Source organism: Mesoplodon bidens (genome assembly GCF_964165515.1).
Source record: "Mesoplodon bidens genome assembly, chromosome: X".
NCBI lineage: Eukaryota > Metazoa > Chordata > Mammalia > Artiodactyla > Ziphiidae > Mesoplodon > Mesoplodon bidens.
In genome coordinates this window covers 197,632-213,650 of record NC_138163.1, presented here as the reverse complement: position 1 = coordinate 213,650, position 16,019 = coordinate 197,632, and positions in this window count along the sequence as shown.

Genomic DNA, 16,019 nt, shown 5'->3' with positions numbered 1-16,019 from the left:
CCTGGGGTCACATGGACAAGTCACAGCTCTGCCGCTTATTTAATCTCTCTGAGCTGTAGTTTTCCCATTTGTAAAAAGGGCAGAATGCCATCTGCTTACTTCAGAGTTGCTAATGAGATGAGGCAGCCAACACACCTAGAGTAGTGCCCAACCAAAGGTAGAAGGCAAGGGACTTCCCTGGTGGCGCAGTGGTTAAGGATCCGCCTGCAAAGGCAGGGGACACGGGTTCGATCCCTGGTCCGGGAAGATTCCACATGCCGCGGAGCAGCTAAGCCCGTGCGCCACAACTACTGAGTCTGAGCTCTAGAGACCACGAGCCCCATCTACTGAGCCCACGTGCCATAACTACTGCAGCTCTCACACCTAGAGCCCACGCTCTGCAACAAGAGAAGCCACAGAAATGAGAAGACTGCACACCACAACGAAAAGTAGCCCCCACTTGCCACAACTAGAGAAAGCCCGCACTTTGCCCTGCTCTGTGGCCATGAAGCCCAGGATGGAGAAGACCACGAAGCCAGCAAAGAAGCTGGTCCCGCTGTTGATAAGTGCGAGGATGATGGCATCCCTGGGGGCAGAGGGGACCATGTGGGCTGGTGAGACTGCCTGCTGCCCACGGGCAGGCAGGGCAGGGGTGGCAGGGCCGTAGTGCCTACTTGTAGCAGTTGTTGTTGAAGCGATTGTAGCTGCCCAGGGCCGTGAGGGCCCCCAGGCCAATGGCGTAAGGAAAGAAAATCTGGGTCCCGGCATCTATCCATACCTGGAGGTGAGCGAGGGGAGAGCAGCTGTGAGGAGCCCTGCTAGGCCGGCCTGCTCCCGCACCGTGTCCCCCGACCCGACCTCTACCTCACCTGAGGGGACGCCAGCTTCGACCAGCCGGGCTTGAGATAGTAGACGATGCCGTCCAGGGCTCCAGGCAGCAGCACTCCCCGCACGAGCAGCACAACCAGGACCACGTAGGGGAATGTAGCGGTGAAATACACGACCTGGGGGGCGGGGCCCCTCAGAGGGGTCCTGTGGCACCCACCTCCCCCTTAGGGGCCCTCAGCCTGCGCAGGGCTGCCAGGAAGGCCACGGTCCCCGTCCGCACCCCCCCCCCCCCACAGCTGGCCGGTGTGCTCAGTGCTGAGGAGGGAGGCCACCCAGCGGCACCCCCTTCTACTCATCAGAGCCACGGCTCCTCCCAAAGGAAGCTGGGTGTTTGGCTGGGGCACCAGCAGCCCCACGGCAAGAAGTACAGGTCAGCTGCAGAGGGAGGGAGAGGCAGGGAGCGAGGCCGCAGCCCGCAGGCAGGTCCCACGCCTCCCGTGCCGACTCCAGGTCCTCGTCTGCAGAGAGGCGGGGGTCCTCGGTGCCGGGGATTAGAACTCAGCTAGCCAGAGACAGAGGCAAGATCAAGACCACAGCAAAGGCCTCTGCCTCCCACCCAAGCAGCGCCAAGCGGCTGCTCTGCGGACCCTGCTGGAATGCTCCCGCCCTCCAGAGACCTGGCCGTGTCCCGCGTGTCCCGCAACCGTCGGCACGCTGTCTTATTGTGTCTGTTCACACAGTTGTCCCCGCAACCTGACAGGGAGCCCCTGAGGGAGGGATGTGTGCAGGCTCCCTGCTGGGTGCCCCAGGGCAGACAGGCAGGTGAGGAAGACAGACCGAGAAGGTCAAAAACTGACTCAGAGCCAGAACCCAGAGAAACTGGAAGGGAGGGAAGGCGAGCCAGGGATGCCCCCCACCGCAGGGAAGGGGCACCCGCTGCCGGGGCCTCTCCCCCTCCACTCGGGAGGGAAGGCTGCCGGGCCTGGAGGCGCAGGGTGGGGAGGACTCTCCAGCCAGGGGGGTGGGGATCAAGTGGCCCGGACTGAAGTCCCTGCCCCTCCTCGGGCTCTGGCCCTGGTGCAGTCTCCTCCCGTGGCAGCAGTGGTCGCTGGCAGACACCCACAGCCCCCCACGCAGTGCTGCCCCCAGGCCTGCCGTCACCCCGGCTGTACCTTTCCTGTTGCCTTGACCCCCTTCCAGACACAGAAGTAGACCAGCACCCAGCGGGCCAGGAGACACAGGGTCACCTCCCAGTTGAGGGCCCCCGGAACCTCCAGCCCTCCGGAGAGCTGCAAGACTTTGTTCCTGTGGGAGGGAAAAGCCATGAGGGCTGTGCCAGCAAAGGGCCAGGAGACTCGGGGTGGCCCTGGGGTTGTGCCCTCCGCGCCCCCCCTGCCGCAGCCCTTGCGTCCAGCCGGTTTTCCCCACGCACCTGGCCGGCCCGGGCCAAGCCTGCAGCCTGGAGTGGCTGCAGTCTGTGTCCCTGGAGCCTTGGAGCCGCTGGTGGCCTGGCCCCACGCCGTCCACAACAGGCCCAGAAGCAGTCCCCCACTTCCTTCCCCAGACGGGCAGGCACCGCCCGCTCTGCGTCCCTGGCCCTAGCCCCCCAGGGCCGGGCCCCGACACACGTGCACGTGCACACACATGCATGCGTGTGCATGCACACACACATGCAGACTTGAGCTACGTGTGGGAGACGAGAGGGCTGGCCAGGCCTGTCCCAGAGGCACCCGACTCCCTGCAGAAGTTGATGACAGGGACCTGCACTCAGCAAGCTGGTCACACGTGAGGGTGGCCCGGCTGGCACCAGCACAGACTTGGAGGTGCATCGGGCTCGCCTGGGGTTTGCCGGTTTGCTGGGAAGCAGTCACGTGCCCAGAGGCCTCGCAAACGTGACATCTGGGGAATGGCGGCGGGGCCTGCTTGCACAGGCGCTCCTCTGGTAGCCCCAGTGACGTCAGCCACCTAGGGGCAGAGCTTCCTGTGGCGGCCTCGTTTCCTCAGAAGCTCGTGCTGGGCGTGGAGGGCAGAAGTGAAGCCTGAGGCAGCATGGAGGAGGCAGCCCCAGGCGCTGGCCGCGGCGTGGCGCGAGGTGGTGTAGTCCAGGGCGGCGGAGAAGTCCCCAGAGGTGTCCCAGAAGAGGGTGGAGGTCCACCGGCCGCACAGCTGCCGCCTGCGCGTGGGCCGAACGGACACGCTTTGCGCCGGTCGGGCATACGCGGCGTCGCAGGGCCCGGTCGCCATCTCCCGGGAAACCGAGGTGGATGTGCCGCAATGAGACAGGGTGGAGACGCTGCGGGGGGACCTGGTGGAGACGCTGCGGGGGGACCTGGTGGAGACCCTGCGCGGGGACCAGGTGGAGACCCTGCGCGGGGACCAGATGCAAACGCCGCCTCAGGGCTGGGTGAGTTTGTCGGGCCCGTGGGCAGCGGATCCGGAGGCCAATTGCTTCAGTTGTATTCTGTTTGAGGAGAGGCCGGTGGATGCGCCTTCGGGAGGCAGTGGAAGGGGGGGGAGAAGGGGGTCAGTCGGGGGATGTGAAGGGGTGGGGGAAGGGGGACCAAGACCGTTGGAGGCGCTGGCCTGGTGGGGGGCCGGGGGTCAGCGGGGGCTGGGAGAGGTGGTGGGGGGAGACGGCCTGAGGGACCAGAAGGGAGGGGAGCAGACCTGGAGGGGCCCGAGACAAGTGAGAACGGCCTGAGGGGACGCAGGCCTGCGGCCCAGGCCAGGTCGACGGACGGTTCCTTGACTGTGCCGCCACCGGCTCCTTCCCGGTGCCCCTCCGGTGGCCCGTGGAGGCAGAGAGGGCCTGCCAGCCCCCGGCGCCGCATGCGCAGCCCCACCGAGGGGCGGTGTGGAAGGAGCTCGCGGTGAGCGGCAGCACCGTCGCCGTGTGTGTTCTCCGAGGGGCCCCGGTGGGGGGCGCTGGCCGGGGGCCGGTGGCCGGGCTCGTTCTAAGAGTGAGTTGGAGACCCCAGAGGCGAGGTGTGAGGACGTGGACTTGCGCGCCGAGCCTGCCCCCCGCTGAGGGGCAGAGCGTTCCGCTCACAGTTACCATGTTTACCTTGGTTTTCTTTTGCTCTCTCCCTTTTAGCCCAATGAGTGCTGAGGACCCTGGCCGACTCCAGATTTCCATCACCTCCGGTCTCACCCAGCCTTCCCCGTTGGTTCGGACCATGCAGCACTTTGTGTCCCGTGTTTCCACTAAGCCCGGGCCAGGAGAGGGGGCGTAGGACTCACCTAGCGTCTCTTCCTAGGCAGGGCGTCCCTCCCCAGGGCGTTGACTCCTATACTAGTTGCCACTTCATTATGGGGCCCTATTTGTTTGCTTGCATTGGTCTTGGGCACAAGATCTTGGCCCTGTTGTTTCCCTGTTGCTTCCCTGTTGCTGGAGGAGGAGGGTGCTGAAATGTTTGTTACGGCAGAAAATAAAACTGAACTACTATTCCGTGTCTGAGTATACTTTCAGGTACTGCGCCTCCACGGTTTCTTGCTTTGTCCTTGGTTCCAAGGGAAGGTTCTGGGCTTCAGATATTCTAGTAGTACAAGGTAACTGAAGACAGTTTAGGAAGTGGAAGCACATTAAAATGCACTATGTCCTGTCATTCAGCGTTAACTACTACCAGTATTCTGGGATATCTTCTTAGTTGTATACTTTCATTTACATATAACAATAATATAATGTAATTTTTGCAAGTTCATGGTTAATTTTTTTCCTGAATTATTTTCACTTAACATAGGAGCTTTTTTTCCCCTAAAATTCCTTCAAAAACATGTACTTCGTTGCATAAAAGAAGAACTATAAGTGTTAAACATTTAATACGTTTCTGTTTATCCCTATTGTAAGTAACGAGTCAGTGGAATTCTTCTGTGTAAGTATTTGCCTGGCTGGTTATGTCCTCAAGGTCGATTTCAATGGGTAGAAGTACTGAGGTAAGAGTTCACTTTTCTATTGATTTTTTAAGGCCGTTGGTGTACGGTACATGGTTGCTGCTCAGAAAGTGTGCCCTCCCACCAGAATTCTAGTTTGCCCACCACCTTGTACCAGTAGGTCTGATTCCTGCCAAAATAAAAAGCTTAGTTTGCAGGAGAAGATCAAACAACCCAGAAACACTGGAACTGGACCTTTGTGGTCTACTGACCTTGTTTCAGACGAGTGAAGAAAAGTTTTGGGACAATTAAGTCTTTGGGGGAGGAGTTAGCCCCCTCTAACGGATAGTGTTTCCTGCAACCTCGCTAAATTTGCTTATAGTTTTAGTAGCTCTTCTGTGAATTACATCATATTTTCTACATACACGATCAGGTGGTCTGAAGATAAGGTAGTCTTACTTTTCCTTTCCTGTTGGGATGCCTATTTGTGATTGACTTCTCTCCTAATGGGATTGGATTTTCCTGCTGCTTTCATGCCTGGTGATTTTATATTGGATGCCAGACACTGTGAAATTTTACCTTGGATGCTGGATATTTGTGTTCCCAAACATATTCTTGAGCTTGTTTCTGGGACTCTGTTAAGTTACTTGGAACCAATTTGATCCTTTCAAGTCTTCCTTTTGGTGAGAACAGGGCAGGTTTTAGTGTAGGAATAATTTAACTAATTAACAACCTCCAATATTTGTTAGAAACAAAGACTCTTATACTTCATCAGTTGGAGTGTTAGTAAATCTATCGGGACATTTATTTGGCATTTTATATTGAAGTTGAAGCTGTTTTTACCCTTTGGCCCGCCTTTGGGAATCTATCATAGAGAAAGTCTTGCATATGCCAACAAGGCAGAGTTAACCAGAATGTTAATTCTAGCATTGAGTAAAAAAACTTCAACTGAGTAAAGATTCAGTGAATTACAATAAGCCCATCCTAGTGGAAAACCGTGTGGCAGTTAGAGAAAGAGCAAGGTAGATAGCTGGGTACTAAGAAAGATGAAAACAAGTTGAGAATCTCTGCGTGGTATGGTATGTTCTCTTCTCACAGTGTGCTGCCACCGTGTGAAAGTGCGGGGATATGCATAGTAACTACCTAGAGTGAGCCCCCTCCACTGTCAGGAATGCTCATCTCCAGACATTAGCGTTAGGGAAAGAAACTTCCACCTTGTAAATTTCACACGTATGTATTGTTTAAGTATTTTCATCACGTATGTATTACTTTTGACATAAGTATTTTTATTTTGGGAAAATAAAAATACTGTTCTATTAGATTAAGGAATAATCTTTCCTAGTCTTGTTCCTTTAAAACATTGGAAATGGATTATGAATTTGATGAAAAGTCTGCACCACTGTAGAGGACATCTATGGGTTTTGTCACCCAGCATCCGTTTCCCTTCTCTTGGCACTGGTATCGTCATGTCACGCTAGAAAATCTCCCCTTTCCTTTTCTCTCGGCCATTATGGTTCTGATAGAGTTGACGTCACCTCTGATTCCGGGGGTGGGCATGTGGCTCAGGCCTGGCCAATCGGAGCACTGCTTTCCTGCGGCCGTGGTGATCCCATCCAACCAGTGACACTTTTGGGGCTGCAGGGGAGGCAGGCTGGCAATGGACAGAGGGGAAGCTAGAGCAAGAAGACAGATCTCAGAGGACCGAGTCCTGGATCCAGCCAAGCCTGAAGACAGGAACTACCTCTGTACATTTCAGTTACACAGACCCAGAAATTCTCCCTTTGGCTTAAGCCAATGTGGATATTTTTGATTGTTTTTGTTCTACTCAGTTCCAAACCCTCCAAGGGGCTCCCTGTCAGAGTTGAAAACAAAGCCTTACAGTGGCCTGAAAAGTCCTACGTGATCCAGCCTGTATCCTCTCTGGCTTCATCCCTTCCCCTTCCCCTTCCCCTTCCCCTTTCCCCTTGCCTATTTGAATCCAGCCCCACAGGGCTCTTTGCCCTTTAGGAGAAACGAGGCCCATTCATTCCTGCCTCAGGGCCTTTGCACTGGCCTTTTCTTGTCTAGAACTCTTCATCCAGAGTTCACCGGGGTTACTGAAATGTCACCCGCTCAGCCAGGCTTTGCTGGCCACCCTATTTGAAATCGCATCCCACTTTCTCCTCAAGTGCATTACTTATAAAAGGCGTGAGCTTGCCTTGAAGCCCCATCAGGATCCCTCTGTCCATATTTTTGCAGACATCACCCCATCCCGATAAATGGTACTTGACAGAAATGGGTATTAATGTGCTAGAGATGATCACACAGAAAACCTCTTTTAGGGAGCATGTGACTTAACTTGGGGAGGGCCTCTTATAAGCATCTGTATTCTTTATTGATATTTCTCTGGAACACGAATGGGTAGATCATGTTGGCCATGTACAGGCAGGAACACAGACCCTGGGGTCACATGGACAAGTCACAGCTCTGCCGCTTATTTAATCTCTCTGAGCTGTAGTTTTCCCATTTGTAAAAAGGGCAGAATGCCATCTGCTTACTTCAGAGTTGCTAATGAGATGAGGCAGCCAACACACCTAGAGTAGTGCCCAACCAAAGGTAGAAGGCAAGGGACTTCCCTGGTGGCGCAGTGGTTAAGGATCCGCCTGCAAAGGCAGGGGACACGGGTTCGATCCCTGGTCCGGGAAGATTCCACATGCCGCGGAGCAGCTAAGCCCGTGCGCCACAACTACTGAGTCTGAGCTCTAGAGACCACGAGCCCCATCTACTGAGCCCACGTGCCATAACTACTGCAGCTCTCACACCTAGAGCCCACGCTCTGCAACAAGAGAAGCCACAGAAATGAGAAGACTGCACACCACAACGAAAAGTAGCCCCCACTTGCCACAACTAGAGAAAGCCCGCACTTTGCCCTGCTCTGTGGCCATGAAGCCCAGGATGGAGAAGACCACGAAGCCAGCAAAGAAGCTGGTCCCGCTGTTGATAAGTGCGAGGATGATGGCATCCCTGGGGGCAGAGGGGACCATGTGGGCTGGTGAGACTGCCTGCTGCCCACGGGCAGGCAGGGCAGGGGTGGCAGGGCCGTAGTGCCTACTTGTAGCAGTTGTTGTTGAAGCGATTGTAGCTGCCCAGGGCCGTGAGGGCCCCCAGGCCAATGGCGTAAGGAAAGAAAATCTGGGTCCCGGCATCTATCCATACCTGGAGGTGAGCGAGGGGAGAGCAGCTGTGAGGAGCCCTGCTAGGCCGGCCTGCTCCCGCACCGTGTCCCCCGACCCGACCTCTACCTCACCTGAGGGGACGCCAGCTTCGACCAGCCGGGCTTGAGATAGTAGACGATGCCGTCCAGGGCTCCAGGCAGCAGCACTCCCCGCACGAGCAGCACAACCAGGACCACGTAGGGGAATGTAGCGGTGAAATACACGACCTGGGGGGCGGGGCCCCTCAGAGGGGTCCTGTGGCACCCACCTCCCCCTTAGGGGCCCTCAGCCTGCGCAGGGCTGCCAGGAAGGCCACGGTCCCCGTCCGCACCCCCCCCCACAGCTGGCCGGTGTGCTCAGTGCTGAGGAGGGAGGCCACCCAGCGGCACCCCCTTCTACTCATCAGAGCCACGGCTCCTCCCAAAGGAAGCTGGGTGTTTGGCTGGGGCACCAGCAGCCCCACGGCAAGAAGTACAGGTCAGCTGCAGAGGGAGGGAGAGGCAGGGAGCGAGGCCGCAGCCCGCAGGCAGGTCCCACGCCTCCCGTGCCGACTCCAGGTCCTCGTCTGCAGAGAGGCGGGGGTCCTCGGTGCCAGGGATTAGAACTCAGCTAGCCAGAGACAGAGGCAAGATCAAGACCACAGCAAAGGCCTCTGCCTCCCACCCAAGCAGCGCCAAGCGGCTGCTCTGCGGACCCTGCTGGAATGCTCCCGCCCTCCAGAGACCTGGCCGTGTCCCGCGTGTCCCGCAACCGTCGGCACGCTGTCTTATTGTGTCTGTTCACACAGTTGTCCCCGCAACCTGACAGGGAGCCCCTGAGGGAGGGATGTGTGCAGGCTCCCTGCTGGGTGCCCCAGGGCAGACAGGCAGGTGAGGAAGACAGACCGAGAAGGTCAAAAACTGACTCAGAGCCAGAACCCAGAGAAACTGGAAGGGAGGGAAGGCGAGCCAGGGATGCCCCCCACCGCAGGGAAGGGGCACCCGCTGCCGGGGCCTCTCCCCCTCCACTCGGGAGGGAAGGCTGCCGGGCCTGGAGGCGCAGGGTGGGGAGGACTCTCCAGCCAGGGGGGTGGGGATCAAGTGGCCCGGACTGAAGTCCCTGCCCCTCCTCGGGCTCTGGCCCTGGTGCAGTCTCCTCCCGTGGCAGCAGTGGTCGCTGGCAGACACCCACAGCCCCCCACGCAGTGCTGCCCCCAGGCCTGCCGTCACCCCGGCTGTACCTTTCCTGTTGCCTTGACCCCCTTCCAGACACAGAAGTAGACCAGCACCCAGCGGGCCAGGAGACACAGGGTCACCTCCCAGTTGAGGGCCCCCGGAACCTCCAGCCCTCCGGAGAGCTGCAAGACTTTGTTCCTGTGGGAGGGAAAGGCCATGAGGGCTGTGCCAGCAAAGGGCCAGGAGACTCGGGGTGGCCCTGGGGTTGCGCCCCCCACCCCTCCTGCCGCAGCCCTTGCGTCCAGCCGGGTTTCCCCATGCACCTGGCCGGCCCGGGCCAAGCCTGCAGCCTGGAGTGGCTGCAGTCTGTGTCCCTGGAGCCTTGGAGCCGCTGGTGGCCTGGCCCCACGCCGTCCACAACAGGCCCAGAAGCAGTCCCCCACTTCCTTCCCCAGACGGGCAGGCACCGCCCGCTCTGCGTCTCTGGCCTCAGCCCCCCAGGGCCGGGCCCCAACACACGTGCACGTGCACACACATGCATGCGTGTGCATGCACACACACATGCAGACTTGAGCTACGTGTGGGAGACGAGAGGGCTGGCCAGGCCTGTCCCAGAGGCACCCGACTCCCTGCAGAAGTTGATGACAGGGACCTGCACTCAGCAAGCTGGTCACACGTGAGGGTGGCCCGGCTGGCACCAGCACAGACTTGGAGGTGCATCGGGCTCGCCTGGGGTTTGCCGGTTTGCTGGGAAGCAGTCACGTGCCCAGAGGCCTCGCAAACGTGACATCTGGGGAATGGCGGCGGGGCCTGCTTGCACAGGCGCTCCTCTGGTAGCCCCAGTGACGTCAGCCACCTAGGGGCAGAGCTTCCTGTGGCGGCCTCGTTTCCTCAGAAGCTCGTGCTGGGCGTGGAGGGCAGAAGCGAAGCCTGAGGCAGCATGGAGGAGGCAGCCCCAGGCGCTGGCCGCGGCGTGGCGCGAGGTGGTGTAGTCCAGGGCGGCGGAGAAGGCCCCAGAGGTGTCCCAGAAGAGGGTGGAGGTCCACCGGCCGCACAGCTGCCGCCTGCTCGTGGGCCGAACGGACACGCTTTGCGCCGGTCGGGCATACGCGGCGTCGCAGGGCCCGGTCGCCATCTCCCGGGAAACCGAGGTGGATGTGCCGCAATGAGACAGGGTGGAGACGCTGCGGGGGGACCTGGTGGAGACGCTGCGGGGGGACCTGGTGGAGACCCTGCGCGGGGACCAGGTGGAGACCCTGCGCGGGGACCAGATGCAAACGCCGCCTCAGGGCTGGGTGAGTTTGTCGGGCCCGTGGGCAGCGGATCCGGAGGCCAATTGCTCCAGTTGTATTCTGTTTGAGGAGAGGCCGGTGGATGCGCCTTCGGGAGGCAGTGGAAGGGGGGGGAGAAGGGGGTCAGTCGGGGGATGTGAAGGGGTGGGGGAAGGGGGACCAAGACCGTTGGAGGCGCTGGCCTGGTGGGGGGCCGGGGGTCAGCGGGGGCTGGGAGAGGTGGTGGGGGGAGACGGCCTGAGGGACCAGAAGGGAGGGGAGCAGACCTGGAGGGGCCCGAGACAAGTGAGAACGGCCTGAGGGGACGCAGGCCTGCGGCCCAGGCCAGGTCGACGGACGGTTCCTTGACTGTGCCGCCACCGGCTCCTTCCCGGTGCCCCTCCGGTGGCCCGTGGAGGCAGAGAGGGCCTGCCAGCCCCCGGCGCCGCATGCGCAGCCCCACCGAGGGGCGGTGTGGAAGGAGCTCGCGGTGAGCGGCAGCACCGTCGCCGTGTGTGTTCTCCGAGGGGCCCCGGTGGGGGGCGCTGGCCGGGGGCCGGTGGCCGGGCTCGTTCTAAGAGTGAGTTGGAGACCCCAGAGGCGAGGTGTGAGGACGTGGACTTGCGCGCCGAGCCTGCCCCCCGCTGAGGGGCAGAGCATTCCGCTCACAGTTACCATGTTTACCTTGGCTTTCTTTTGCTCTCTCCCTTTTAGCCCAATGAGTGCTGAGGACCCTGGCCGACTCCAGATTTCCATCACCTCCGGTCTCACCCAGCCTTCCCCGTTGGTTCGGACCATGCAGCACTTTGTGTCCCGTGTTTCCACTAAGCCCGGGCCAGGAGAGGGGGCGTAGGACTCACCTAGCGTCTCTTCCTAGGCAGGGCGTCCCTCCCCAGGGCGTTGACTCCTATACTAGTTGCCACTTCATTATGGGGCCCTATTTGTTTGCTTGCATTGGTCTTGGGCACAAGATCTTGGCCCTGTTGTTTCCCTGTTGCTTCCCTGTTGCTGGAGGAGGAGGGTGCTGAAATGTTTGTTACGGCAGAAAATAAAACTGAACTACTATTCCGTGTCTGAGTATACTTTCAGGTACTGCGCCTCCACGGTTTCTTGCTTTGTCCTTGGTTCCAAGGGAAGGTTCTGGGCTTCAGATATTCTAGTAGTACAAGGTAACTGAAGACAGTTTAGGAAGTGGAAGCACATTAAAATGCACTATGTCCTGTCATTCAGCGTTAACTACTACCAGTATTCTGGGATATCTTCTTAGTTGTATACTTTCATTTACATATAACAATAATATAATGTAATTTTTGCAAGTTCATGGTTAATTTTTTTCCTGAATTATTTTCACTTAACATAGGAGCTTTTTTTCCCCTAAAATTCCTTCAAAAACATGTACTTCGTTGCATAAAAGAAGAACTATAAGTGTTAAACATTTAATACGTTTCTGTTTATCCCTATTGTAAGTAACGAGTCAGTGGAATTCTTCTGTGTAAGTATTTGCCTGGCTGGTTATGTCCCCAAGGTCGATTTCAATGGGTAGAAGTACTGAGGTAAGAGTTCACTTTTCTATTGATTTTTTAAGGCCGTTGGTGTACGGTACATGGTTGCTGCTCAGAAAGTGTGCCCTCCCACCAGAATTCTAGTTTGCCCACCACCTTGTACCAGTAGGTCTGATTCCTGCCAAAATAAAAAGCTTAGTTTGCAGGAGAAGATCAAACAACCCAGAAACACTGGAACTGGACCTTTGTGGTCTACTGACCTTGTTTCAGACGAGTGAAGAAAAGTTTTGGGACAATTAAGTCTTTGGGGGAGGAGTTAGCCCCCTCTAACGGATAGTGTTTCCTGCAACCTCGCTAAATTTGCTTATAGTTTTAGTAGCTCTTCTGTGAATTACATCATATTTTCTACATACACGATCAGGTGGTCTGAAGATAAGGTAGTCTTACTTTTCCTTTCCAGTTGGGATGCCTATTTGTGATTGATTTCTCTCCTAATGGGATTGGATTTTCCTGCTGCTTTCATGCCTGGTGATTTTATATTGGATGCCAGACACTGTGAAATTTTACCTTGGATGCTGGATATTTGTGTTCCCAAACATATTCTTGAGCTTGTTTCTGGGACTCTGTTAAGTTACTTGGAACCAATTTGATCCTTTCAAGTCTTCCTTTTGGTGAGAACAGGGCAGGTTTTAGTGTAGGAATAATTTAACTAATTAACAACCTCCAATATTTGTTAGAAACAAAGACTCTTATACTTCATCAGTTGGAGTGTTAGTAAATCTATCGGGACATTTATTTGGCATTTTATATTGAAGTTGAAGCTGTTTTTACCCTTTGGCCCGCCTTTGGGAATCTATCATAGAGAAAGTCTTGCATATGCCAACAAGGCAGAGTTAACCAGAATGTTAATTCTAGCATTGAGTAAAAAAACTTCAACTGAGTAAAGATTCAGTGAATTACAATAAGCCCATCCTAGTGGAAAACCGTGTGGCAGTTAGAGAAAGAGCAAGGTAGATAGCTGGGTACTAAGAAAGATGAAAACAAGTTGAGAATCTCTGCGTGGTATGGTATGTTCTCTTCTCACAGTGTGCTGCCACCGTGTGAAAGTGCGGGGATATGCATAGTAACTACCTAGAGTGAGCCCCCTCCACTGTCAGGAATGCTCATCTCCAGACATTAGCGTTAGGGAAAGAAACTTCCACCTTGTAAATTTCACACGTATGTATTGTTTAAGTATTTTCATCACGTATGTATTACTTTTGACATAAGTATTTTTATTTTGGGAAAATAAAAATACTGTTCTATTAGATTAAGGAATAATCTTTCCTAGTCTTGTTCCTTTAAAACATTGGAAATGGATTATGAATTTGATGAAAAGTCTGCACCACTGTAGAGGACATCTATGGGTTTTGTCACCCAGCATCCGTTTCCCTTCTCTTGGCACTGGTATCGTCATGTCACGCTAGAAAATCTCCCCTTTCCTTTTCTCTCGGCCATTATGGTTCTGATAGAGTTGACGTCACCTCTGATTCCGGGGGTGGGCATGTGGCTCAGGCCTGGCCAATCGGAGCACTGCTTTCCTGCGGCCGTGGTGATCCCATCCAACCAGTGACACTTTTGGGGCTGCAGGGGAGGCAGGCTGGCAATGGACAGAGGGGAAGCTAGAGCAAGAAGACAGATCTCAGAGGACCGAGTCCTGGATCCAGCCAAGCCTGAAGACAGGAACTACCTCTGTACATTTCAGTTACACAGACCCAGAAATTCTCCCTTTGGCTTAAGCCAATGTGGATATTTTTGATTGTTTTTGTTCTACTCAGTTCCAAACCCTCCAAGGGGCTCCCTGTCAGAGTTGAAAACAAAGCCTTACAGTGGCCTGAAAAGTCCTACGTGATCCAGCCTGTATCCTCTCTGGCTTCATCCCTTCCCCTTCCCCTTCCCCTTCCCCTTTCCCCTTGCCTATTTGAATCCAGCCCCACAGGGCTCTTTGCCCTTTAGGAGAAACGAGGCCCATTCATTCCTGCCTCAGGGCCTTTGCACTGGCCTTTTCTTGTCTAGAACTCTTCATCCAGAGTTCACCGGGGTTACTGAAATGTCACCCGCTCAGCCAGGCTTTGCTGGCCACCCTATTTGAAATCGCATCCCACTTTCTCCTCAAGTGCATTACTTATAAAAGGCGTGAGCTTGCCTTGAAGCCCCATCAGGATCCCTCTGTCCATATTTTTGCAGACATCACCCCATCCCGATAAATGGTACTTGACAGAAATGGGTATTAATGTGCTAGAGATGATCACACAGAAAACCTCTTTTAGGGAGCATGTGACTTAACTTGGGGAGGGCCTCTTATAAGCATCTGTATTCTTTATTGATATTTCTCTGGAACACGAATGGGTAGATCATGTTGGCCATGTACAGGCAGGAACACAGACCCTGGGGTCACATGGACAAGTCACAGCTCTGCCGCTTATTTAATCTCTCTGAGCTGTAGTTTTCCCATTTGTAAAAAGGGCAGAATGCCATCTGCTTACTTCAGAGTTGCTAATGAGATGAGGCAGCCAACACACCTAGAGTAGTGCCCAACCAAAGGTAGAAGGCAAGGGACTTCCCTGGTGGCGCAGTGGTTAAGGATCCGCCTGCAAAGGCAGGGGACACGGGTTCGATCCCTGGTCCGGGAAGATTCCACATGCCGCGGAGCAGCTAAGCCCGTGCGCCACAACTACTGAGTCTGAGCTCTAGAGACCACGAGCCCCATCTACTGAGCCCACGTGCCATAACTACTGCAGCTCTCACACCTAGAGCCCACGCTCTGCAACAAGAGAAGCCACAGAAATGAGAAGACTGCACACCACAACGAAAAGTAGCCCCCACTTGCCACAACTAGAGAAAGCCCGCACTTTGCCCTGCTCTGTGGCCATGAAGCCCAGGATGGAGAAGACCACGAAGCCAGCAAAGAAGCTGGTCCCGCTGTTGATAAGTGCGAGGATGATGGCATCCCTGGGGGCAGAGGGGACCATGTGGGCTGGTGAGACTGCCTGCTGCCCACGGGCAGGCAGGGCAGGGGTGGCAGGGCCGTAGTGCCTACTTGTAGCAGTTGTTGTTGAAGCGATTGTAGCTGCCCAGGGCCGTGAGGGCCCCCAGGCCAATGGCGTAAGGAAAGAAAATCTGGGTCCCGGCATCTATCCATACCTGGAGGTGAGCGAGGGGAGAGCAGCTGTGAGGAGCCCTGCTAGGCCGGCCTGCTCCCGCACCGTGACCCCCGACCCGACCTCTACCTCACCTGAGGGGACGCCAGCTTCGACCAGCCGGGCTTGAGATAGTAAACGATGCCGTCCAGGGCTCCAGGCAGCAGCACTCCCCGCACGAGCAGCACAACCAGGACCACGTAGGGGAATGTAGCGGTGAAATACACGACCTGGGGGGCGGGGCCCCTCAGAGGGGTCCTGTGGCACCCACCTCCCCCTTAGGGGCCCTCAGCCTGCGCAGGGCTGCCAGGAAGGCCACGGTCCCCGTCCGCACCCCCCCCACAGCTGGCCGGTGTGCTCAGTGCTGAGGAGGGAGGCCACCCAGCGGCACCCCCTTCTACTCATCAGAGCCACGGCTCCTCCCAAAGGAAGCTGGGTGTTTGGCTGGGGCACCAGCAGCCCCACGGCAAGAAGTACAGGTCAGCTGCAGAGGGAGGGAGAGGCAGGGAGCGAGGCCGCAGCCCGCAGGCAGGTCCCACGCCTCCCGTGCCGACTCCAGGTCCTCGTCTGCAGAGAGGCGGGGGTCCTCGGTGCCGGGGATTAGAACTCAGCTAGCCAGAGACAGAGGCAAGATCAAGACCACAGCAAAGGCCTCTGCCTCCCACCCAAGCAGCGCCAAGCGGCTGCTCTGCGGACCCTGCTGGAATGCTCCCGCCCTCCAGAGACCTGGCCGTGTCCCGCGTGTCCCGCAACCGTCGGCACGCTGTCTTATTGTGTCTGTTCACACAGTTGTCCCCGCAACCTGACAGGGAGCCCCTGAGGGAGGGATGTGTGCAGGCTCCCTGCTGGGTGCCCCAGGGCAGACAGGCAGGTGAGGAAGACAGACCGAGAAGGTCAAAAACTGACTCAGAGCCAGAACCCAGAGAAACTGGAAGGGAGGGAAGGCGAGCCAGGGATGCCCCCCACCGCAGGGAAGGGGCACCCGCTGCCGGGGCCTCTCCCCCTCCACTCGGGAGGGAAGGCTGCCGGGCCTGGAGGCGCA